Raw genomic sequence first — 27,461 nt, forward strand, 5'->3', positions numbered from 1 at the left:
GGATGAGGAGGATTAGTAAGAGAGGGAGGGGGAGGGGTAATAGTAAGAGCAGGAGGAGGAGGATGAGGAGGAGGATGAGGGGAGGAGGAGGAGGATGAGGAGGAATAGTAAGAGAGGGAGGGGGAGGGGTAATAGTAAGAGCAGGAGGAGGAGGCATGTCACGTGAAAGATGTTGCTCTGATATCCAAAATTCATAAAACAAATTATTAAACATTATAAACTATGACGTAGCGTGTAGGATCAATTGTAAAATAAAACAATTTAATTGAAGAATCCATTTACCCCAAAGTAAGCTCGTGTTTCCTGTTGCGCGGATCGTTGCGGCCTTGTCGGAGTAGTTCGTTCTTGCTGCGCGCGGGTCCCACACAAGGTGTTTCACCTTCTTGTGCATTTTCATATTTATTACAAAAATAATTGTATTTACCTCTCGGTTTTGTTTTAATTGTATTGTCTTTTTCACCGGTGCATACTGAAAGCTTCATTGGTTTGTGTAGTTCTTGATTTTTCGATGAGATTGATCGTATTTTAATTCTCTCAGATCGATGGTTGGTGTCATGTCCATGCTCCCCTTCCCGTGTGACCCCTCCAGGAGCGGTCATCGAACTGGTACTTTGTGAAAGCCGAGGTTACGGGTCGGACTTTGCTATTCCTCTTTCGAACCCTGGTAGGTGTCTGAACCCTCGAGCGGAAGTGGAAACTTAGGACAGTGTCGGGACACTCGGTTTGGGGACACTGGGTGTGGGGACACTCGGTTTGGGGACACTCGGTTTGGGGACACTGGGTGTGGGGACACTGGGTGTGGGGACACTCGGTTTGGGGACACTGGGTGTGGGGACACTCGGTTTGGGGACACTGGGTGTGGGGACACTCGGTTTGGGGACACTGGGTGTGGGGACACTCGGTGTGGGGACACTCGGTGTGGGGACACTCGGTGTGGGGACACTCGGTGTGGGGACACTCGGTGTGGGGACACTCGGTGTGGGGACACTCGGTGTGGGGACACTCACTGTGTGGGACACTCACTGTTGGGGACACTCAGTGTGGGGACACTCACTGTTGGGGACACTCACTGTTGGGGACACTCACTGTTGGGGACACTCGGTGTGGGGACACTCGGTGTGGGGACACTCGGTGTGGGGACACTCGGTGTGGGGACACTCACTGTGTGGGACACTCACTGTGTGGGACACTCAGTGTTGGGGACACTCACTGTTGGGGACACTCGGTGTGGGGACACTCACTGTGTGGGACACTCACTGTGTGGGACACTCACTGTGTGGGACACTCAGTGTTGGGGACACTCACTGTTGGGGACACTCGGTGTGGGGACACTCACTGTGTGGGGACACTCACTGTGTGGGACACTCACTGTGTGGGACACTCACTGTGTGGGACACTCAGTGTTGGGGACACTCACTGTTGGGGACACTCACTGTGGGGGACACTCACTGTGTGAGTGCGGGTTGTGCTGCACACCTGCTTTGTGTAATACTCCACCTCGCTTTCACATTTCTTTGTCAACTCGCATTGAACCTCCTCTTTGGTGTTTCCATCTCCACCAAAGTATTGACACCCAAACACTTCCCTGACTCACAGCGAGTTCAATCATCATTGGCAAATTATCTTGTTCTCCTGTATTACACTGGACGTGAAGATGTGATGTTACAATGTGCAGGGGAAGCTTTGTAAATATTTTAATTTGTTGATGCTGATATAGAGAATTGATGTTAGCTGTTTATTTATTTATTTTCTGATCTGGTTGAAACATTGTGAAGACCATGACCGTTCGCCTTCCTGAGAAAGGGGAAAACAAAACGAGGATCTGATACTCTAGGTCCTCGACCTTTTTTGGTAGTGTGAGGAGGCCAAATTCAAGAAAATGTAATGTAATTCTTCTTCTTCTTTCAGCTGCTCCCGTTAGGGGTCGCCACAGCGGATCATCTGTATGATCCACATAGTGATTTGGCACATGTTTTACGCCGGATGCCCTTCCTGACGCAACCCTGGTCGCCTCCTACGACACAGGGATATGGTACACCTATTTTAACCGGGGTATACACCGGCCCAGTACACTGGTACTCATTTTGCCGACCTCGGAAGGATGACAGGCTGAGTCAACCCCCTGGTGTATTAATTCAGTGGCCGAACGGGGCTTGAACTCAGGACCTTTTGGATCCCAAGCCGCTGCCCTAACCACTGCGCCAACACCAGGCTTAAGAAAATGTAATGTAATTAAAGTTGCAAAAATGGTTCATTTAGTGGGGATTGAGCTATGAAGGTCTTTGTGCTTGTGGTCGTGTGGCAGCTTAGCTGCTGGGGTAGCTATGATTTCTTGAAGCACCACTGTGTCGCTGATGCAGTGCCCCTCTACCAGTCCAAATACTGGAACTGGTACTCATTTTGCCGACGTCGGAAGGATGACAGGCTGAGTCAACCCCCTGGTGTATTAATTCAGTGGCCGACAGGGCTTGAACTCAGGACCCTAGGATCCCAAGCCACCACCCGAACCACTGAGCCAACACCAGGCTATGAAGGTCTTGAAAATATTGAAAGGAATTATTCCGCTCTTAGAGTCAGTATTTGCTCGTACTGTGTATATTAGAGGAGCCGTGTCTGTGCATGTGTACCATTTTTCACACCCAAGAAAGAAATTTCAAACTTTGCTTTGTTTGGCATCAAACCACATCCACTACTCAAGCTTATGAGTAAGTAACTTTCACCACTCAGCCACAGCAACTTTTACACAATAAACATTGCCTTTTTATTATTATTATTATTATACAAGATGTCATCCTTATGGGCCGGAGGAAGAAGAAGCAGGACTTGGAGCACTACTGTTAAGCACACAAACAGGCACTTTGCAAATCATGTGTGTGTATATATATATATTATATCTATCTAAAATTCCAGCAGTGTGTGTGTGACCGCTATTTCTCAACAACCCCTGGTCCGATCTAATTGAAACTTGCCAGGTATATTGCTGGGGACCTGAGTATGTGCCTTTTCAAGGTTTGATATTAATTGGACAAGTGGTTCCCAAGTTATGGCCATTTATTTACTAACCAATGAAAGGACACGTTGCTGTGTAGGCCGGTGCGCGGCCGGCTGATGTTGACGTCACGGGCCGTGCGGGTTACGATGGGGATCAGTGCCTTAGTTACCGTGGCGTAGGAGTGGCAATGGTCAATGGCAGCGAAAGTCATGGCAAGCAAAGACAGGGAGGTAAACTCGATTTTAATTTTGATTTTAATTAACTCTGTGTGTGGAAGTATCACAGCAGTTGTTACTTCAATGCAAGAGATAATTCGTGGAATGCATGCAAACATTCCGTATGGGCACTCACCACTTCCGGATAGTGATGACACTGTATTCTAATAATTTCTCGATTTATTATGCGCATTTATAGATAAACATAATGCCCCAATCCAGTCGTCGTTTAAGAGAGCGAAGGAACGGACTGTGTGGTTGTTTGAAAGTTTTTTTTTTTTTTTTTTTTTTTTTAATTGGTTTGCACATACGGGCACTCACATACGGCCATGCACGTATGGGCACGCGTGTAAGGCCATGCACATACGGACACGCATGTACGGCCATGCACATATGGGCACGCGAGAGTGAAGGAACGGCCTGTGTAGTTGTTTCTGGCTCGCGGTTTGAAAGTTTTTTTTTTTTTTTTTTTTTTTTTTTTTGGTTTGCACGTACGGCCACGTATGGGCACGCACTAGTATATAGAATGATAAACAAAGAATATAAATTATATGGAAGGATCATATACAACGACGACATGTTGTCAAAGATCATTCATTTCTGGCTGGCTCACTTCATTGTACAAGGTGATTAAGACTCTCAGGGCTTCAATTTTTACTGGATGTTTTCCCAGCCTCGATTGCACATCATTCCACTGTACAAAAGGCATTGATAAAAGTACCGGCTCACACTGTGCAATCATCCCTCGTGTTTTGTATCAATATGTTTCTTTTATTGATTCCAAAACCCTTTACGTATATATATATATATATATATATATATATATATATATATATATATATATATATATATATATATATATATATATATATATATATATATATATATATATATATATATATATATATATATATATATATATATATATTGTTATGGCCGTGGAAATTCGCAGAACACCATAAAGGTCCTTAATTCAGTTATATCGATATGTCCGTGTTCAGTTAGATTTCCCCACTGTTGTTTAATGGTAATTATTCGTGTGGACAGGGCTGTGATCATTGAGTTAGCTGTTATTCTTTTACTATCGTTATTTTGGACCAACCGCTTCACACAACTACCTTAACCACAAGCGCCCAACCACACCACCCTCATGACCACCACAAAATGCCAGCCATGCGACCATTACAACAGCCACCGTAACCACCACCACGTTGCCACCTCAGCAGGATTGCGAGAAGCCTGACATTCGTCGGGAGAGAACGGTCGACGGCCTCACCCCTCCCCCTCCAACGAAAAACACGTGCGGAAGAGATGCGGGGAGGCAGTTATTATACCAAAAGAGCCGAGCCGAACCCTTCTGGAAGTTTCCCGCAGGAGCTGGAAGGAAGGCGGGGCGAGAGCGGAGGGCGGAGCGTGGGGAATAAAAGGGCGCACTGGACGCAGCATAGAGTTGTTGTTGGAGTTGTTGCTGTTGTTGCTGCTGCGTGGAAAGAACTCGTCTGAAAGTTGTTGAGGTTGTTGTTGCTGCGTGGAAATAACTCGTCTGAGAAAGAGCTGCTGCTGGAGCTGTGTGAAGGTCTGGGCTCGTGTCAGAGTCGGGAGCTTGGACCAGTCAGTCGGTGGAGGCCCGGGTGTCGCGAAGGAGACACGGGCTGGAGGCGCAGCCCTGCTGTGTCGCGCGAACCTGCGCATTCATGTGGGGAGAGCCGGAGAGAGCTCGCCTGCCATGCGGAAGGCCCGAGCTCAACCGCGGCTACGCTAGCTGCCGTGGGGATGGGACGTCGCGACTCGCCCCATCAAGGCACCACGAGGGTGCAGGTAACCTGCAACGGTCTCGTGGGGCCCTTTCGGTCACCAAAGCCCCACGTTATAAAGGACCACAGGCCCAGTCTGACTCCCTTGTCTGTGAGGGGGTCTTTTCTTTGCTTTTCTTTTGAATGAATGTTGTGGCGCTGAGTCCCGTAAGTAAAACTTGTTTAAGTACATGTACATGGTAAAACAATAGTCGGTTGTAGTGTTTTCGCCTTGCTCGTGTCCTTGTCCCATCCCGCAGTCTCCGCAAATCAACCGCATGCGTGTTTTGAATTCCTTGCTTGTGTATACGTGCTTGTATAATACCTGCATTGTTTGTATACGTGTAAAATAGATGTGCTGGTTTAAATGTACCCCGTTCGTCGTGTCATTTTCCCCCATTGAAGTGCCATATCATTTTTCGGAATACTAGTTGGTTTTTGAATACCGATAATAGAATCGGGTCCGGCGAGGTCTTGCAATAATACCGCTCGGTTATCTCAGAACAGAACGAACCGCTTAAGCGGTTCATGTCCAAACAGGCCTTCGCCGAGGTACGGTCCCTCGGTAGGTTACCCGCGCGAATACTTAGGTATATCGATATTCGGCGATTGACCCTGTCGCGTGCGGGTAGAATACGGACTGGGCCGTGGTGTGCGTTGACGGCACACCCGTGACTGGTTCTCGGCGTTGTTCCGGGAAGTCACGACTGAATTGCTCGTCCGGTGGGCGTGCGGCTGCTATTAGTGAAAAGCGGTCATTCGCACGCTGGGCGTGCGGGGTAGATTCGCAACAATATTATTGTGGGCCGGGGGGGTCGGTGGCGATAAACGACCACTAGGTGGAGCAGTGGAGTTGTCTCCCACCGAACACCCGGAATTTAGGTCGTGACTCTCGGATAAATCCGAAGGTCCCAGGTCCCTTAGCAGACTGTGGTCACCAATACTTCGACGGCGTGGGGTTGGGTTAATTGCCTAATTTCAATATACCTAAGTACCCACGTCGTCCAACTTCCGGGGAAAACCACAGCTTCAGCCGACTGTCCGGACCGAGTCGCAGGTACCGACTCAGATCCGGCGTAACCGAGTGGAGTTACCAGAGCTGCGCCGGTCCCAATGAACAATCCACGGCACGAACGCCCCTACCAATTCGCAACACGCACCATGCTAGGCCAATGGAGGAAAGCACAGAAAACGAGCTGGTACATTTAACACGGAGGGTTTATTTTACAATAATAATTATCGGGGAGGGGAGCACACAGAGCAGAGTTGTCACGAATAAAAGGCAGGCAATGTACAATGAACAAGGAAAAAACACTTAATTCTACTTGCAGGATGGCGCCACACACACACACACACACACACACACACACACACACACACACACACACACACACACACACACACACACACACACACACACACACACACACACACAAAATGGACCTCGTGGGTCTGTTTTCGATAGAGTTGGGTACCTCCCCGCCTCGTGCGGTTTCACCAACTCGAACCCACGACTCGAAGTCCACGATGTGAGTGTGAGCATCGTTGGCCTTGTTGCACAGATCAGTGAACTCATCCTCAGAGCGGAGTTTCTTCACGCACTCTGTAGCACTCGCCACCAGTTCCAACCCCGTTAGCAAGTCCATGTCCTCTGCCTGCAAGAGTCTGTTAGGGCCATCTAACAACATCAGCAGTTTTTGTACAAAGATAGCAATGAACATAAAGGCAGGCCCAGAGACTTCCCGCAAAAGCCCAATAGCCTCCATCCTCATCTCTGCACCGTAGGCGCGCTCTGCATCAATCTCCGACAGTAAGGATGTGATATCCTTTAAAGATCCTATGATCACAGAAACGGTGGCTAAATGTCCCGTCAACATTTGATCAAGAAGTCGTTTTAACCGCTCACCTTTATACTGTGCAGCAACAGTGGGCTTTCTGAAGAATTTGTACAGGCAACAACAAACCTCGAGGAAATGAGTGACAGCTTTCTCTGCTGCCAGTGCGTGGAGAACTACCAGATGGAGTTGGTGATTTAAGCACTGCACATCGGGGATTTCTCTTTCCAATATCTCTTGCAACAAGTTTTGCACCCCACCGTGCTTCCCAGCCAGTACTGAAGCCCCGTCGTACACCTGACTTAATATTTTTGACGTGTCAAGTCCTGTTTTTGTCAGCTCTGCAATTATTAGGTCTGTCAATGTTTTTGCATCTCCAGCGTCGGCTGTAGCTATTGTGAGTAGACGCTCTGTTGCTTCATTTGATGCCGATACAAAGCGAATGATGATTGATATGTTCTCACATTCAGTGGGGTCCCTCGTCCCATCCACCTTGATGGTAAACCACGATGTGCCGACTTCTTCCATGATGGCATCCGTCACAACATTACTCAATGTGCAGATCAGTTCATTCTGCATTTCCGGACTAGTATGGCTTGCGTTTCGTGGGAAATGCTTTATTATTTCGCCTAGCTCGGTGTCTTTTTTGAGTGTGTAGTTTAAAAGCGAGAGAAAGAGCCCACTGTGCCCATCTGACATATCCTCAAAATTATCAAGGCTCCCTCTAAAAGGTATCTGATTTTTCGCGAGAAATCCCACATCTATAAGAGCAGACACAAAGTATCGGTTTCTATTTAGCTGGTCAGCATTGAGGAGTGTGGAAATCTCCTTACCACAATCGATGCACCTCTCATTCTCCTTCCACCTCAAAACACAAATTAAATGTTCCTTTGAAGTTGCGTGTTTGTAAAATACCCTGCCTTTCTCAACGGCATGTTTCCAATTCCGGTAGCCTCGCACTGTGAAAGTAGAGTCCACTGGGCCACGTGCGGTGTTAAACTTCCTACATGGATAACAGAATGATGCATCTGTCTGCACACTGTATTCCAGCCATTCATTAGTCTGGTACCACGAGGACACAAACGAGCGACTCTTGTTCTGCAACAGATGGCCAGGGTACCGCTGTAGAACAACTTGATTCGGTCTCTCACTTCCAAGATCATCGGGAAGCAGCTTGACAGTCACACCCGACCCCGAGGCCGCCGCCGAGCGTGGCAACTCGGCTGCCTGCACTGGGGCTCTAGCCGCAGGGCTAACGTTGCTGGCTTGGCCAGGTTGGCCAGCTTCTGTCGGTATTTCATCGACATGATCGTCTTTTCCTCCTCCTCCTCCAACTCCTCCCATAACATGTCTTTCATCATCTTCTTTATTATCGTTGGTTGCATTTTTTTTCCTTTTCTGGCCCATTTTCGTATATCCCATCATCCATGTCTTTTTCTCCTGCTGCTAGCTAGTGCTCTGTGATTCGTCCCTCGTGACTCACGTCACTCATCTCATGACTCGCGAGATTTTATGGTTGACGGTTTTATTTATTAAATGATGCATGCATCAAAAACAGGTTTTATCTGCATCATTTCAAATGTAAGCACGATTGCAAACACACATACTTTGAATTTTTATTATAAAATTACTTTTGTAAGATGGAGGGTTGACTGGTTGTGAAGGTCACGTGATGCACGTGCACTTCATCTTTAATTATGTAAATTTATGTCTTTTCCTTAATTATATTATCATATGACTATATTACATTTATACCTAACTTACAACCAATCAGGTAACCTGCTCAATAGGACCTCCATATCGAATACACTGATTGGCTATTCCTTAAAACTAAATGATCCACAATATATATATATATATATATATATATATATATATATATATATATATATAACCACCCACAACATCAACATTCGACACGAGGTCTTGCGGCTGTCTGTCGTCTTGGCTGCTGGCGTTGGTGCTTGCGTTATTATCTTTTATCTTGTGGGCTTGGACTGTATTGTCTTGCCAATTGCTTTTGGAGATGCGCTAGCAAGCGCACACTTATCTCTTGACTGTTATTCAAAGAAGGATATTATTATAGAACAGTTTATCCAAGAACGCCTTATTATTCACCACTTTGAACATCTGGAATAAGGGTTTTAGTTCACACAGGTGAACTCTTAAACAGCAAGTTCACAGTGGGCACTCATCCTTAAACACTAAATTGTTCACAGGCTGCAACAGGGCATAAATGGGTGGCGTACAAGTGGGGGGGGAATTGCACCAAAATGCCCCCCCCCTAGTGACGGGCCTGAATTTAGAGTACATTAATATAATTATTTCTTCCACACCTGTCTACCAACAACATACAAATTTTTAACAGAAGTCATCACAGAAACGAAGTACCACCACCTAACACAACAAGGAGGCCTCGAGGCAGAACCGAAGGGATGCAAGAGAGGATGTTACGGAACAATAGACGACAATACTGAACAAGGCCATATTCAAAAACTGCAACCCCAGAAGAACCAAATTATCCACAGCCTGGATGGACTATTAAAAAAAAAAATCTTTTGATAGTGTCCCACATTCATGAATGATAAAGTGCATGCAAATGTACATGATAAATCCGCAAATAATCAATCTGATTGAGAAAGCCATGGATGTATGAAATACCACACTAATCCTGCAGCACACGGAAGGAAAGATCACAATACTAGGAGTGAAGATACAACGTGGGACCTTTCAAGGAGACAGTCTTTCCCCTCTCTTGTTTTGCTTGGCTCTGGATCCACTAACTAATCTCATAAAGGTGTAAGGACACAGATACACCCTAACAACCAATAAAATAATGTCAAAAGAAACAAGAAAGGTGACACATCCACTGTACATGGATGATTTAAAACTCTGCACTGAACGGCAACAAATTGGCACAACAACTGAAATTAGTGAATCGGTACTCTGCTGACATCCAAATGGAATGTGGCCTTGATAAGTGTGCTAAGTGCACATCCGTACAAGGTAGACCAACAAAAATGGACAACATAAAAATCGACCTAGATATAACGATATAGGAGTGAGACAATGGAGTATCTTACAAATACCTTGGATAGAAGAGGGCCAACAAATATGTCATTAAAAAAATGTGCAAAACAATTATCAAGGAATACCTGCATAGAACGAGGCTGATCCTGAAAACATACTTTTCCCCAAGGAACAAAATCAAAGTCATAAACCAACTAACAGTACCAGTGTTCCAATACAGCTGTGGAATAGTAAACTGGCCACATGTGGAAATCAGAAAACTAGATATCGGAACAAGGAAACTCCTCACTATACACAAAATGTTCTGCAAAAATCAATGCATCCTCTAAATGTACCTGCTGAGGAAAGGAGGTGGTGGCCTAAATGGAACTCGATCAAGTGCACAGAGTGACGACTATAGGATTAGCAGAGTACGTGAAAAGTTATACAGACTACCATATACAATTTGTATACAAGCATGAACGCAAGCCAGAAAAGATATCTCTCACTCACCTTGCCAAAAAACTTTCAAAAACAGGTATGAATAGATGTCACATGCCAAACTGTAATGACAATAAATATAGCTCCAACGATGGCAAAAAAAATGCAAGCCAAAAAGAATCAACATATATAGTGACAACTGGGAGAAAGAGACAAAAGAGCAGGGAAATAGATAAACAAGGACAAATGTGTCCAAGAGCCGCGTCATAAAGGTTTTGTCTTCACCAGAAGAAGAACAACAACAACAACAATGCGGCGCTCTCTTAGAGCCAGCGTTTGCAACGCGACGCGGCTAAAAAACAACAAAAAAAACAATAACAACAACTTCCGATATTTCGTCACGTGCCTTGATGGAGCCAATAGTGAGACCCGTCATGGGGGCTCCTCATTCATGACGAGAAAATAGTGTATTTACGAAATTACAACACATTAAATGGAATAATCTTTAAATAGCAACGTGAACTTTTCGAAACTTTAAAGCAAATGTCCGAATATATTTAAAAGTTCATGATAGACGCTCTCAAAAGGCACCCTCAATGCGAGGATGTGTACAGGTGTTTAGTATTTAAGGAGATCCGGATCCTGTATATAAAAGAGCCGTGTCCTAAAGGTTTTGTCTTCACCAGAAGAAGAAGAAGAAGAACAACAACAACAACAACAACAACAACAATGCGGAGCCCTCTTGGAGCCAGCGTTCGCTACGCGAGATGCGGCTAAAAATAAAAGAGTTGGACAAATTGGGGATAGACAAAGAAGGATCACTGGAATGGCTAAGAAGAGGTCAGCTCAATTGGGACAGAGAACAAATCATTATAAATGTCCAAGACCAAGTTCACAACACGAATGGCTTTAAATAAAATGGCAGGACAGCCAATCGGATAAGTGTAGGTTCTGAAAGCTAGAAACGGGAAGCATGAGCCACTTCCTATCGGGATGTAAAAACTCATGTCAGAACAGCTGAACACACAAAGGCACAACAAGGTATGTAGAGTAATCCACTGGCACATCTGCAGAAATTTCAACATCTCAGTTCTACAAAACTCATGGAAACATCAGCCAAAACAATCATTGAAAACGAGGACATAATGCTCATGTACGACCTGATGATCCCATCCACCATGAACATAGAAAACAAAGCACTGCGACCGGACATAGTAACTCAGATACAAAAAGGAAAAGAAAGTATTGTTAATTGAGGTTTCAGTATCCAGTGATCTTTGTCTAATTAATGTAGAAGTCAAGAAAATGTCCAAATATCAAGACTATAAGAATGAAGTGAGAATATCTTGGAAGCTGAAGAATGCCAAAATTGTACCAGTGATAAATGGAGCAACGGGAACAATAAAGAAGAACCTAACAAAGATCCTACAAATCATCCCGAGGAACATTACCACAAACAATGCACAATTGGAGGCTGTCCGGGGCTCATCGACGATCCTGAAAAGAGTCCTCGGGGCAAAACTCTGAGAACAACATAACTTCACAACTTAGGTCATGAATCACAATCCTTCACTGAAACGATGGTGGATACTTCCAGTCCTGGGAGGGCTCTGTTCCACATTGTGAAACGCGCATATGTAGATAACAACCAACGACACTTCCATGGATGCATCTCCTTTTGGAAATATATGTATAGTTATTTTATTCTACATTATCATGGTGCTCTGAATTTTGTAGCATGATGCAGATTTCAACGTCAATTTTATGCGTTTTTGCATATTAATTGGTATACTATACTATGCAGGATGGGGAGGGATTAGGATTGTTGCCAAATAAAAAGATCTCTGGAATGCATCTACTCTGATTGGTGAGAAGCCACTGTCTATCATTAGTGATTTTTAATAACCTCCAATTAAGGACTTGTTATACCCACACTTTTTGAAGAAAAAAATAATGGGGGTATATTGTAATCGGCTCTGTCTGTCTGTCACCAGACAGACAGAGCCGATCGCCACATGGCAAGAAGGTGCGAGAGCAGCATCATTTTTGGGCTCTCTCCCTGGGATGGCGTCAAAAGGTCAGACACCAAAAAATGCAATTACAGGCACATTTTAAAACATATTTTTAATGAAACTTTGTATATGCAATCAACATTGGGAGATTCATGAAATATGTAACTTGTTTTTTTAGCTCCATGGGTGGGGATTTGGGGTTGTAGGGTCAAAATGGGGAAAAAAATAACAAAGTTTTATTTTGGGTCATTCCTGGTGGAACATTTTACCATCTTTAAACTTTGCTTGAGGTGGGAAGTGTGGGGATTTGCAATGGTGCGCGTGTGCCATTGACTTCATTCTTGTGAAATGCTCCACCAGGCGCATTGTTCTTTCAGATTTGTTACCCTCTTATTTGCTGTTGATCACGTTCATGATCTGCACAGCTGTTTCAGGTCTGTGGTTTCCCACAATTCTTTTAATGCACTGGCAATTCCTCTAGGTGATGTGCCTTTTACATTCAGTGTTCTGAAGTGAACCCTAATTTTATTTGGCACTCTTTTCTGTTGTCTGTAGACTTGAGGGACTGTTTGTTTACATTCCATTATTAGCATAGCCACTTGCAGGGATAGTCTCTTCATTTAATTTCATTATCACTTCCTTTAAGGTCATTTCAAACTTTCTGCTTATCCCAGTTGTAAAAAGATTTATGTACACCACTGCAGCTTCTCTCTCTCTCTCTATATATATATATATATATATATATATATATATATATATATATATATATATATATATATATATATATATATATATATATATATATATATATATATTAGACAGTATGTAGCAATGGAATAGATTGTCTCTTTTTATTTCTGGCTGTTGGTTTTTTCAAAGATGTTTTCAACAATAAACAAAAAGTCTGATGATAATGACAACTTCATTTCAAGTGCAACACTCTAAAGCAGTAAAATATATATTCTTGAACAAATTTCACTACTGCACAGCTGATCCATACCAGATTGCCTTTAAAGCAACAGACACCATGCAGAACCAAAGCAGCCGTTAATGATGGCAGTGGTCAGAAGGATTCCCCCGTACCACCTGTGCTTGCACCAAAACCTTCCCTTTTTGTCTCAAGGGTAGACAAACACTCTTCCCAACATGACTAGACTGTTTCCTGCCATTGCCAAGAATAATAAATCTCACACTGCGCTGGGATAGTATCAGCTTTCGGTGATATCCGAAGGGGCCACTCCATATCCCACAGCTCCAGGCTAGGCCAAATAGAGCACATACGACCAGCTTTACATATTCGGTTAGTTTCTTGAATTCACTTTGTTGATTTTTCAACCCACTTTGTGTACTTATTCTTTCCTGACTTATATTTAACCTCTGATAACATGTTGGGCTCAAGCTTATCGGGTCCATATTACTGCAGTTTACATCTTGTAAGCATTGCCCATGGCAAAATAATAAAGTTTGAGATGTTGGCAAATCCTTTTTTTTTAACACAACTGGACTGTTTAACCATTCGGCCTCAGCCATAAAATACCAATCCAACCTTCATGGTTTATCTACAAAAAACATTCTGTAAAATGCATGCTACATGCTGCCAAGGGTGTGGCTGAAGCAATATTTTAGGCTTGAAAGTTTTTGGCAGATTTGTCCAAGAAACAAGTCTGTATGACCCAAATGCTTTTGTTTTGAAAAAGAAAATGTTGTCTGTGTGTCTGTGTCTACATCTGTTGTGGTGGCATGTGAGGTTTACTCGTGATAGTTATGTGAAGCTTACTTTCCGTCGGGTTTTTGTTGTTTTTTTTTGTATACAGATCATAGGTTTGTGGAGTAGTTAGGACACAGAACTGACCAGGGAATAACAGAAAAGAAAGAACAGTGGAGGGGGCGGAACACCCGGCATTTGGCCAGAGTGACAAAATATACCTGGAGGAAGAAGGGATATGGGGAAGAATTAGAGCAAGGGGAGGGGGTGAATGAGCTGGATACAAGTGCAAACTCTCAATCACAGAGGTGGAAGGGAAAACTGGGGAAGAAGTAGAAGTGGAGGATGAAGGGTGGGGGTGGGGGGATTGCACGATAACTTGGAAACATTGAAACAGGTGGGCTTGGGGAGGGTTGATGAGGGTATAAAAGATCATGAATATGGATGGGGGATGGTGTGAACCTTGAGATGGTGTGAACAACTGTCTTGAAGCATTGGAGAGAAGAATGAGATTGAACAGTCAGGAAGTTACTTCTACAGATAAAATAAAAGAAAAACGAATGAGTGGAGGTGAGCAGTGATTCTGGATTTTGGAAGTTTCACCAGAAGAAGGTTACTTGCAGACCACATGCACCTTGCAGAAACCTGCCGGCGACTGGTGCTGGGGGATAGAGCATAGAAAGAAAGGGCAGAGGGTGTAAGACCATAAAGGAGGCGATAGAAGACAGAGAGATCACCGACTTGTCTATGATGTAAAAGTGATAGGCCCAGAGACTCGACTTCATTGCAGGAGATTTCACTAATCCCGAAGGCTTTGGTTTCCATGACATCCAGCTGAGCAAGATGTGAGTCAGGGATCCCAGCCAGGAGGGGAGAGCAGTACTCCATCAAGCTACAGATGAAGGCCTTGTAGGTAGATAAGAGTTCAGAAAGATGCCCAGCGAGGGCAACCTGAGATTATTCTGCTGGGCTCACAACAAATGTGTGTCCATTCTCAGGTGAGCCAGAAAAGCAACTTGCAAATCTTAAGGCTGAATTCTGCAACCAGTGTCCTTCAACATCTTGATGATGTCTTGTATGTGCTCCTTCTCTGTCCCCCCCCCCCCCGCACTTCACCCCAAAGGTCATAGAACCTGACTCTGCTCTAGTCCCATGCTCTGCTTCTGCTTCTTATCTATATTCTCTATGCAGGATGTCCTTGACCTTCAACCATCGTTCTCATGCTTAGAAGAAAGCCACCGTAACTCAATTGCACGAGAGGGTGCAAAAAAAAAACACAGATCCTCTATTACAGGTTGGTTAGCTTATTTCCAATTACAAGCAGCAATGGAATCGATCATTGCGGCCACCAGAAAGTCGTTATTTTTCTCAAAAGACTGCTTGAGTGGAGGAAGTCAGAAGTCAACGGAATTAAGGCGACCTATGCCACAGGCAGAGCTTGGCAAGCAAAGCAGAATGCCAGACTGTCAAATGCCCGATTATATGTGCAGGGAGATGGTCCTAACCAATTGTTTTAGATTGAGGCTATTGTAAGGGAGCAACCTGAATGACACGGGATATGGCTGTTTGCACAGGCCAACTGGCAGGGACTTAAATCTGTCCTCTCGCAAAAGGATTGGAACACCATCTCCACAGCACTTGATATCGATTCCACATGGGTATACTTTCACAAAAGTCTACTTTCTCTCATGCACCGGTTTACACATTTCTTTTGCGACTTTCCCATGCATCCTCTCGACCATGGTACACTGAATCCTGTGTAGAGGCAGTTGCAGTCAAGCAGATTGCTTTCTCACTTTGGATAAATATCTCTCATCTTGTTAGGCTCGCAACAATTTTGTGTCCATCCTTAGGCAAACCAGAAAATATCATCTTGCAAATCTCAAGGCTGAACTATCCAACTCATCTCATTACTTTGAGTCATGGTGGCTTCTTGTCAAGTCTGTCTCTGGTGTATACTCTTCCTCCATCCCATCACTCATCTCAAACAGCAGTGTAGACTCTGCCTGAGATAAGGCAGAGTGTTTAAACTCTGCCTTTTCCTTCAAATGTGTACCCAACCCATCCCACTCTATCCTCATCTTATGCTGATGTGTTGTCTATATCAATGTGTTATGCACACATCTTTTATACAAGTCATACCTTGTTGATACAAACAGTGTTTTGGGGCTTCCAGAAAGTGAGAATCATACAACCTTCAATCTGTCCTCTTACTAAAGGATTGGAACACCATCTGATGTTCACCATCTGATGCTGATGTGTTGTCTTATCATTGTATACTGCACTCTTTGAACTTCTCTCCTGGGAAGGTAGAGATAGTTATGTCCAGCCTTGATCCTGCTTCGGTGACAGGCAAAAATGGAATCAGTACCGTTGTTCTCAAATCCTGCTTTGCTGTTCTTGCATCCCACCCCCACTGCCTCCCCCTCGATCTGCCATATTCAGTGTTTCCTCATTTGGTCTCCCCTCTCCCATTGGAGGCTGGAGTTTCCCAAGGGAATGTTTTGGGCCCAGTCTTGTTCCTTATCTATATTAATGACTTCCCTGATGCTTTGGAAAACTCTCTCTTCCTTGTTGCAGATAACTCAACATTGCGTCGAACAGTGCACCATCTCTGCTTGGCAGGCAGCAGCTGTGTCTCTGGAAATTATAAGACTCTGTTCTGATAAATTACACGTCCTTTAATCTTGTAAAATCTGTCATCCAATTGCTCTGGAATGGTCATCAAAATAAATCGCCTATTTCCTTGGTCATCCACTGGAAGAAGTTCAGTCTCTTGAACTTCTAGGCCTCACTATCAGCCACGACCTTTCCTGGGCCAAACACATGGCAAAGCTGGAATCCAAAGCCAGCCGCAGATGAGACATCTTCCATCAATCCAAGTCTTTCCTTGGAAAGTGACAGCTACTTGAAGTCTTCAAGGCCCTTCTACATACTGCTCTCTCTGCTGGCAATCCAGAATTATATGTTTCTCCTGGATTCTGTTGAATCTTCTTCTTCTTCTTCTTCTTCTTCTTCTTATTCCTTAACGCTCATTATTAACCCACCTTTTCTTGTGGGGTCGGCTGGGAGAAGCTTGGCCTGAGTCTTCACGAACCAGTTGGCCAGGCCTGATGTTCGACTAGGGCAGGAATTTAGGATTTGGCTGTGGTGCCGGCGATTGCTCACCTACTCATCATTTGAGTTGGTTGTCAACATTCACGTGATTCCACTTAACATAGGATTCAATAAACATCCACTTTTAACATGATGTCAATCTTGCTCAAACCTATTTATATAACTTCTGACCAAAAAGTATATCAACTAGAGGGGGAGCACTCAGGAGAGTGCAAAACCTCTGCCGCCAATACTGCTGGGTCACTCAAGTGAACCTTATATCTTATTCATTAAATATGATGTCAACAGTGCTAACAGTTATAGTTCTTTTCTCCAACATTTTTTTTTGGGGGGGGGGGGGGGTTGGAAATCACTTAAAACATGTAGAAATGCAAAAAAAATATAAAAAATTTCTCTTAATTTTTTGGGGTGGGGGGGACCAAGTCCAAAATCTAATGGCATGATCATTGGACCATACCTAACCACCCCACCAAGTTTCGTCGAAATCTGTCGAGGAGTTTTTTCCATAATACTGTTCACAAACAAGCAGTCATAGACTGGTACTTACAAAATCGTCAACTTGACCTCTGACCTTGTCTTTTTTTTTTTTTTTTGTATACCTTGGTCGAGGCTCGTATGAGAGCTAACACACAACTCACAGCAAGGAGGCATGAGACAAGAGGGGCGGGAGTGGAAGGGACAAAACAGTGGGGAACAGACACATTAGGTGAACTGTGGAAGGGAGAGGGATGGGGATGGGACGGGGAACATGGCGAAGAGAAGATGGACATTTCAAGGACTTTCAGGAAGGAAAGCAGGAGAAATGAAGGAAGTGGGCTTGGGTGGATTATCGGGGGTAGAAAAGATCGAGGATTTGGATGGGGGAAGATAAGAGGTGGTGGTGAACAGCTGTTTTGAAAGCCTGGAGAGAAGAATGGGAAAGAATAGAGTGAGGAAGTTTATTCCAAAGGCGGGAAAAAAGAGGAATGAAAGAGTGAAGATGAGCAGTGATTCGTGATTCGTGATCTAATAAAAGCATGAATCAGTCAGAAGCCCAAGGGGAGCTTGAATTCTGAATTCATTGTGGTCTACGATTTTACACTGGTTTGCAGATAATGAGTCCCAGACAAAAACTAGATTTCTTATAAAAATTCCATTTTTTTGTTTTTATTTTTAAAAAGTGATTCAGTACCAGCAGGATATGCCAGATAATAGGTGTATTACTTTTCAGAAGAATCTGATAAAAGACTTATTATTTATTATATATATCAGTTATTCATCGCTGTTCCAGAATTTCGACAACAGAGTTTTAAGCGTCCTCAGCGATCGCAAAAACCGAAGACAAAATTAAAATCGAAGTTAAAACGAACTCGTAACGTCGAGCGAAGCAAAAATACTCCATTTCTCCACATGAATTTACGGAATTATGTTTGACCTCACTGTGACCTTGACCTTTGACCGATTTTGACCAAAATCTAATCAGCACTAGCCATCACCCTCCTGAATCACGTGGTGTAATTTGACATTGGTAGCTTCTTCCGTTCTCGAGTTATCGTGCCTACAAACAAACAAACAAACAAACAGAAACGGAAGGCATCAATATACTTACAAAATCTTTAGATTTCGTAAGTAACAAACAGAAAGGGGTGAAAACAGTAACCTCCGATCTTCGATGGCGGAGGTTAATAAAACAACCCAATATTGAAAAATGCACTTGTATGATTCCCACTTTCTAGAAGCCCCAAAACACTGCTTGTATCAACAAGGTAAGACTTGTATAAAAGATGTGTGCATAAACTACATTCGCTAGATTCAAACCTCCTGATACTTGTTCCATTAAAGCTAGGAAAAGGGTAAATTGTTCCTTTTTTTTCTTGTCTTACTTTATCTGCCTTTTTACTTCTCCATTTTAAGTCCATCTTTGTTTCTGTAACCTGTACAACTTGTTTTGAATATAGTTTCCTTGAGAGTGTTGAAGTTTAGTGCTTATTTATCTATATAGTACACAGAAAAGTTTCATACTTTAATGCGAAACACCGTGAAAATAAAATAGAAGGTTGTTGTACGCTAAGGTTAAGAAGTTTGGGTTGGGAGGTGGGGTTGTGACTTGCGGTTTTGGTGGGGGTGGGGGTGGAGTTGAGGACTTGAAGTCACATTTTGCATTGTGCAGATGTTCTGTGGGTCCCTGCTAGTCTGTACTGTATTATAAATGGAGCCGCATCTGTCTGTTTGTCTGTTTGTCATGTTAGACCTTGAGAACAGATTAACAGATTTCAATAAATCCAACGACAGTGGATTTAGGGAACCTGGGAATGTTTGTGATACAAAATAATAATAATAATAAAGTTTGGTTTGTGTACATGGGCACACATGTCGAAACTGCAAACACCAACTTGCAATGCTGGTTATCCCCCACATGGAGGGCAGGATCTTTCAGGAATCATTTTTTTGTTCTTGTCCCATAGATTAGCCATCACAGCAAAGACTGCTATTCCCTTCAGCACAGTGATGGATCTTATATGCTGGTAATTGTAACTATTAAGCTGTGTGCATTTACATCCCCGTTGCAATGCTGTGATGTAATCGGGCATGACTAACAAAGTTGTTGATATGAGTATTTTCGACTGGGGCAAATGGAATAGATGGAGGAGTTTAAAGTAAATTTTGATGCCACAAGCAGACTTTTAAAACGTTGTTACGAGTAATTATGCCTGCATAGTTTGGTCAAGATACGTGAAGCGGTGAGAGAGGAGATTGGGGGGGTGGGGGGGGAGTGATAGAAAGACTCCGTAAAGTATCTTTTAAAAAAAAACGTAACCGTGGGGTCACACCAATTAGTTACATCAATGGATGGTCCAATTCAGTGATATTACATCTACAAATGTTCTGAACTATGTGACTAACCAAGGCTTCATTACAAGTGCAGTTAATTGCAGGCTTTTCAGCAAATATATGTTTTGGAGTAACTTTGGTCTTTGGCGTCTCGTGTGACACATCTACAAATGTTGTCAAAGATACTGTTGGGTGATGGTATTTATTTTGATGTTATTTGTATCTTGTAGTCCCAAACACACAATGAGTTGATTATCACTTTTGGTCCTTCACCTTGGTAACAGGAGACCCCAGCCTCAAAGGAATAATTTTAGCCATGGAAACACTTCTCGGCAGTACTGAGCGAGCCATTTATTTTGCACAAATAAAAAACATCTCCCGGTATTTTATTGCTCTTCCACAGTCTTTTATAGGGAAAGTGATAGATCTCTTCACCCGTTGAAATGCATCACTGCAAATGTAATTGTGTATCTGCACATCATTTTCATACATGTTTATTGATTTATCAGTCATGAGGGAGGACACAACTCCTACGAAATTGGGTTGGGGGTAGGGTGGGGTGGAAAGTGAACTGGTTGTGGCTGTTGCTCTTTGTTGTGGCACTTGCAGGATGACAGGCCGGTAAAATTGATGAGCCTCATGGTCATGGGATCACTCGTCTCCCAGCCCTAAGTTGCCCGCTGCCCCCTCATCACTCCATCAAATTTGGGGTCTGTACACAGCTTATTTTCTCCCGCAGTCACCCCCCGCCTATCTGCTCTTCCCCGCAACCTTTTTTTATATTTCCTATCCTTTTAAGAATTTGCATTCTCATTTTACTTTTTCCTCTTTTTTTTGGACTGTACTTTAATTTTCATCATGCTCTTCCTCACTGTTATTCTCTATTTCTTAGTTTTTTTGAAAATTTTCTTCATCTTTTTGAAGGGTATGGGTGGTCCCTTTTTCTCACCATGTTATTTTTTCTGCTCCTTTTTCATAATTTTTACATTTTCTTTTTTTTACATTTCTTCTACCATTTAATAACCTTGACTTTTTTTTCTTATTCTGTTCCTTCTCATGTTTTTCCTTTTTTAAACTGCTTTTTATTTTCAATCCTTTCGTTCTAAATGACTTTACTACTACTACTACGGGCTGGTAGGATTACCGAGAGGTGTGCATGCTCACCTCAGCTTTCTCGTCTGGGTTCAAATCCCGACCCAGCTATAAACTGTCATCCCAGTGTTTCACAGGCAGAGTGATTAATCAATGTGTGTGCTGTCCCTCGGATGGATGTTAAATAGGCATCCCGTCTACCCTAATTCGTTGTTGGACGTTGAATACCCTAGAGTAGGTGAGCTACCCTGGCCTAATTCCAAATTCCAGCCCAAACTACTGCTGATAAGGCAATGGCAAACCATCCAGCATAAACCTTGCTCAGGAAGCTGCTTCAGCAGCACCAACGCTCTGCAAAGAGTATAATGAGAGACACAGATAGACACAGAGAGACAGAAAAGACAGAGAGAGACAGTACTACTATTTTAACAGCCTCAATTATTCGCACCTTACTTTGCAGTCTATCAGGGAAGGTTTTGTTCAAGTACTTCATCAAGCAACTGGTTAGTCCTGAGATTTGACTGAAGGTGGCAATAATTTGGAACTTAGGGTGTCAGCGATAATTTGCCTACTCTGTGCGAAAGGCACCATGAAATCTTTACCCTCCACCAACTATTGCTCCCAGGCTGGTCCCCAATTTAAGGTCCATCAAGCACACTTTGTGGTGCAATGCCCTGCCAACAAAGCACCATTCAGACAGTTTATAGTTGTGATGAGAATCGATCCCAGACATGGATAGTTCGATGTAAGTGTGCTGATATTCATTCTTAATGACCTTCCCTCCTGTCTTGCTGCAGGTCAGGTCAGATTAGATCTGTGACTTGCTTCCGGTACCATGTGAACCTTCACCAACCTGTTCCATGGTCGGGTTGTCGGTGACTAAACCGTCTCCTCCACCAAGTTTCTTGGTGAGGAGTGTGTACGATATGGACACCCAGCAGGAAGAAGAACAAAACCTGTCAAAGGGCGGAGGAGCTCCTTGTGAGCCAACAGTCATCCATATCTCGTGCCCAACTGTGTCTGCAGGCGTCCTCCTGCAGTTGGGTTACTTTTTATAAGGAGGTTCGTGGCAGAATTTGCACTCCGGCCACCGTAAAACCCTTCATTCCGCAAAACATTCTTAAGCATTTTAAACGAGAACGGGCACTCGGTAGATCGCATACCTTCGCCGCCGCAACTTTTTTCCGGGCACATTTGAAAAACGTCATTTTAAAACGTCCATGACGTCACAACCGTCAGTCCGATAGACGTCAAATTTGGTGTGTAACCTCCTTGAAGGCAGTCCAACAGAATGGAATGATAAACACTGAAAAATTAAAAAGTTGAAAAATGACGTCATCTTTTGACGTCATTTTGACGCACTTCCGGGGATGTCACGTCCAATCGGGGACGACCATTCTGAAAGCTCGTAGTTCACTGAACGTTTTAATGTTGGTTTCATGTCAATAGCTCTATTAGATCTGAAGCTATGCCTACAAGTATATTTTGACCTTGAGTGTGACCTTGACCTTGACTACAGAGTTAATTGGCAAAACCTGTACATCAATAAACAGATATTTTGGTACTGATCCTAATGCCTGGATTTGGGAGACTTTGCTTTATAAATTCTTTTGATATTTGAATGTAAAATATCAGGACATTTTAGCCACAATTGAAAAACGTCATGTTCAAACGTCAATGACGTCATAACGGTCAGTCCGATCGAAGTCAAATTTGGTGTGTGACGTCCTTAAGGTAAGTCCTACAAAATGGTATGATCGAAAATTGAAAATTTACGTCATCTTGTGACGTCATTTAGACGCACTTCCGATGGCGTTACGTCAAATCTGACACTACATATCCGAAAGGTATCTCGTCATGGAACAACATGGCGGTGGTTGCATGTCGATAGCTGTATTATGAAGGAAGTTATGCTCAAAAGAGTGTTTTTGACCTTTTCATGACCTTGACCTTGACCTTTGACCCGATCGCTCCCAAAATCTAATCAAATCGTCCTTGGATACTCACGAATCATCCCACCAAATTTCATGCAATTCGGTTTAATAATTTCTGAGTTATGCGAATAACAAACAAACACACATATTCACAAATAAATAAATACACAGCGACCAAAACATAACCTTTCGCAGAATGCCAAGGTAAAAATCTGAAAAAAACACTCCGTGGGAGTACATCCTGTGCAGTTGCCTTTTTCAGGGCATTGGGGCAAAGCCTTCGGGACCACCAATCTTTGATGATAGGAGGGAAACCACGGGGTAACCTTCCCGGGTCAAATTGCGGTAGTGTGTGTCAGGGTGTTGCTGAGGTGTCGTCCACCAGACGGCAGTCTCCTTGGGTTAACTTGAGGCAGTACCTTCGGGTGGGTGCCTGGAATGTCCTCTCCCAAAGAGAGGATGATCACCTGTCTCTGTTATCATCTGAGCTCAAGCATTTGGACATCGGTATTGCAGCACTCTCTGAGGTTTGGAGCCCGGATGTGGCGAGATCATGGTGAGTGGTTACACCTGCGATTGGTCTGATCGCTCTGATAGTTACCATGCCCAAGGAGTTGCTGTAGCTGTGTCCAATAAGCTGACTCCAATGATAATTGAGGTAACACCGGTCAACGAGCGTATTATGAGACGAAGGATTCGTCACTCCTCGGGTGTCACTTCCCTGGTCTCTGTATATGCTCCAAATTAGGCAGTGATCTCACCATGAAGGAGGCATTCTATGCCACGCTCTCGTCTCTGGTTGATCAGTGCCCCAGGCGAGATACTCTTCTCGTCTTGGGAGATTTCAATGCATCGACTGGAACTGATGGGGATGGTTATGCGACATGTGTTGGTCCGCATGGGTCAGGAACTGAACCAGGATAGCACTTAGTTCCTTAACTTTGTAAGAAGTGATGGACTTTGGTAGCTGGTTCATGGTTTCAGCACCCACATGCTCATCGCTGGACTTGGTATTCCAATGGTATTCCATCGCTGGACTGGCGGTGTGGCAAGGGAGATTGACAATGTACTCGTTGATGGTAGCTAGATGATCCAGAACTGCAGGGTCTACTGGAGTGCTCAGTTCCTCAGTACTGACCATAGGCTTGTTGTAGCAACTCTGAAGTTTCCGCTTAAATCCAGGAGAATGGGAGGTGAGTGCGAGGGGAGAGGAGAGGAGAGGAGGTGAGTGCGAGGGGAGAGGAGAGGAGGTGAGTGCGAGGGGAGAGGAGAGGAGGTGAGAGTGCGAGGGGAGAGGAGAGGAGGTGAGAGTGCGAGGGGAGAGGAGAAGAGGTGAGAGTGCGAGGGGAGAGGAGAGGAGGGGAGAGGAGAGAAGGGGAGAGGAGAGGAGGGGAGAGGAGAGAAGGGGAGAGGAGAGGAGGGGAGAGGAGAGAAGGGGAGAGGAGAGGAGGTGAGAGTGCGAGGGGAGAGGAGAGGAGGGGAGAGGAGAGGAGGGGAGAGTGCGAGGGGAGAGGAGAGGAGGGGAGAGTGCGAGGGGAGAGTGCGAGGGGAGAGGAAAGGAGGGGAGAGTGCGAGGGGAGAGGAGGGAGAGTGTGAGGGGAGAGGAGAGGAGGGGAGAGGAGAGGAGGGGAGAGGAGGGGAAGGGAGAGGAGAGGAGGGCAGAGGAGAGGAGGGGAGAGTGCGAGGGGAGAGGAGGGGAGAGTGCGAGAGGAGAGGAGGGGAGAGTGCGAGAGGAGAGGCGGGGAGAGTGCGAGAGGAGAGGCGGGGAGAGTGCGAGAGGAGAGGAGGAGGGGAGAGTGCGAGAGGAGAGGAGGGGAGAGTGCGAGAGGAGAGGAGAGGAGGGGAGAGTGCGAGAGGAGAGGAGAGGAGGGGAGAGTGCGAGAGGAGAGGAGAGGAGGGGAGGGTGCGAGAGGAGAGGAGAGGAGATGAGGATGCGAGAGGAGAGGAGAGGAGGGAGGATGCGAGAGGAGAGGAGAGAGGAGGGAGGGTGCGAGAGGAGAGGAGAGGAGGGGAGGGTGCGAGAGGAGAGAGGAGGGGAGGGTGCGAGAGGAGAGGAGGGGAGGGTGCGAGAGGAGAGGAGGGGAGGGTGCGAGAGGAGAGGAGGGAGGGTGCGAGAGGAGAGGAGGGGAGGGTGCGAGAGGAGAGGAGGGGAGGGTGCGAGAGGAGAGGAGGGAGGGTGCAAGAGGAGAGGAGGAGGGTGCGAGAGGAGAGGAGGGGAGGGTGCGAGAGGAGAGGAGGGAGGGTGCGAGAGGAGAGGAGGGAGGGTGCGAGAGGAGAGGAGGGGAGGGTGTGAGAGGAGAGGAGGGAGGATGCGAGAGGAGAGGAGAGGAGGGAGGGTGCGAGAGGAGAGGAGGGGAGGGTGCGAGAGGAGAGGAGGGGAGGGTGCGAGAGGAGAGGAGGGGAGGGTGCGAGAGGAGAGGAGGGGAGGGTGTGAGAGGAGAGGAGAGGAGAGGAGGGGAGGGTGCGAGAGGGTGCGAGAGGTGAGGAGAGGAGGGGAGGGTGCGAGAGGTGAGGAGAGGAGGGGAGGGTGCGAGAGGGGAGGGTGCGAGAGGAGAGGAGGGAGGGTGCGGGAGAGGAGGGGAGGGTGTGAGAGGAGAGAGGAGGGGAGGGTGCGGGAGAGGAGGGGAGGGTGCGAGAGGAGAGGTGGGGAGAGTGAGAGAGGAGGGGAGGGAGAGTGGGAGAGGTGGGGAGAGTGAGAGAGGAGAGGAGGGGAGGGGAGTGAGAATGAGAGAGAACGGGAGGGGAGGGGAGAGTGAGAGTGAGAGAGGAGGGGAGGGGAGAGTGAGAGTGAGAGAGGAGGGGAGGAGAGTAGAGTGAGAGAGGAGGGGAGGGGAGAGTAGAGTGAGAGAGGAGGGGAGGGGAGAGTAGAGTAGGAGAGGAGGGGAGGGAGAGTAGAGTGAGAGAGGAGAGGAGGGGAGGGGAGTGTGCGAGAGGAGGGGAGGGGAGTGTGCGAGAGGAGGGGAGGGGAGAGTGCGAGGGGAGGGGAGAGTGCGAGAGGGGAGTGAGAGAGGAGAGGAGGGAGGGGAGAGTGACAGAGGTGAGGAAGGGAGGAGAGAGGAGGGGAGGGGAGAGTGAGAGAGGAGGTGAGGAAGGGAGGAGAGAGGAGGGGAGGGGTGAGTGAGAGAGCGTGAGAGGAGAGGAGGGGAGAGCGCAAGAGGAGGGGAGAGCGCGCGAGGAGAGAAGAGGAGAGGTTGGGAGAGTGGGAGAGGTGAGTGAGGAGAAGAAGGGAAGAGTGAGCCATGTGCCACTCGCTCAGGATTCAGGACGACGGAGCACGAGCCACTCGCTCAGGATTCAGTACGACAGAGCATGGGCCACTCACTCAGGATTCAGGACGACGGAGCACGGGCCACTCGCTCAGGATTCAGGACGATGGAGCACGTGCCACTTGCTCAGGATTCAGGACGACAGAGCACGGGCCACTCGCTCAGGATTCAGGACGACGGAGCACGGGCCACTCGCTCAGGATTCAGGACGATGGAGCACGTGCCACTTGCTCAGGATTCAGGACGACAGAGCACGGGCCACTCGCTCAGGATTCAGGACGACGAAGCACGGGCCACTCGCTCAGGATTCAGGACGACGGAGCACGGGCCACTCGCTCAGGATTCAGGACGACGGAACACGGGCCACTCGCTTAGGATTCAGGTGTCGGAAAACACTACTTCATCATATATCTCTCCAGAGAGTAACCCATCCTACAGATCTATTGCCCTCTGAAGATCTAATGCATGATCTGATGCACTGTTTGCGGATTTTTCATGGTCTGCTGGACCTGAGGTACCATCAGTTGACAACAACCTGATCTGCTCACGGTCTGTTTGACATTCGTTGATATTTTCATCAGTTGTATCATGATGGCCAGGCATTTTAGTCCCTGGGAGCAATGTGCTGTATGCTTCGAACATCATGGTAGCCTTCATAGCTGCATCAATAAAAAAGTGTCCTCAGATCGCCCGGGCATACGCCTTGCCACTAAGCATGTGATTCACTGTGTTTTCAGCATACACAAGGTCTAACACCTCCTTGAGCCCTGATGAATGCATCAAATGTCCAGAGCTAGCGAGTAGGCTCATGATTGTGTGGAAGCCTCCAAAACAGTATGATGGTTTTCAGGTCGCTTTTTTTCCTTGCTCTTCCATGATTATGGTTTTCGACTTCCACCAAAATTGCTAGTTGAAAGTTAGCACGGGGTGTATCCTTTCCGGCTGCACTCACCAACAATGAAGTGCAGAGTTGAAAATATACAACTCACACCAGATGGTTCTATGTCTATCATGGGCTGGAATATGATAGTTGATGTACCAGGGTGGGAACCTTTACAAACAGCCTGCATCATGTCAGACCATGCTGGCCTTTTAGGGCGTAATGGCCACGAGATCTTCCAGATGAGATCGAGACCACTTCTAGGTTCACTCACGTCTTGAGGTGTTAGCTTATGATAGATCAAGGTCGCTTTCATTTCCGGTGCTGTACAATAAAGAATGTGATTTTTGGCCACAGCG

General features: G+C 45.6%; 1 protein-coding gene across 7 annotated transcripts in view; it reads left to right on the forward strand.

The window, feature by feature from the left end:
• Positions 1–241: 241 nt before the first annotated feature.
• The window catches only part of NOSIP (nitric oxide synthase interacting protein), a 124,427-nt gene continuing 97,207 nt past the window's right edge, over positions 242–27,461 (forward strand). For 2 of the 7 annotated variants that reach the window (XM_085884162.1, XM_085884161.1), the window contains exon 1: positions 417–664. The gene's annotated coding sequence lies outside the window, so the exon portion shown is untranslated. Of the gene's footprint in view, positions 371–416; positions 665–20,539; positions 20,641–27,461 lie in introns of those variants that run through there. The other 5 variants (XM_085884160.1, XM_085884157.1, XM_085884158.1 and 2 more) reach the window with 5 other exon arrangements.

This window comes from Eptatretus burgeri, chromosome 6 (genome assembly GCF_056783735.1).
Source record: "Eptatretus burgeri isolate ZD-2024b chromosome 6, Ebu_testis_v1, whole genome shotgun sequence".
Lineage (NCBI taxonomy): Eukaryota > Metazoa > Chordata > Myxini > Myxiniformes > Myxinidae > Eptatretus > Eptatretus burgeri.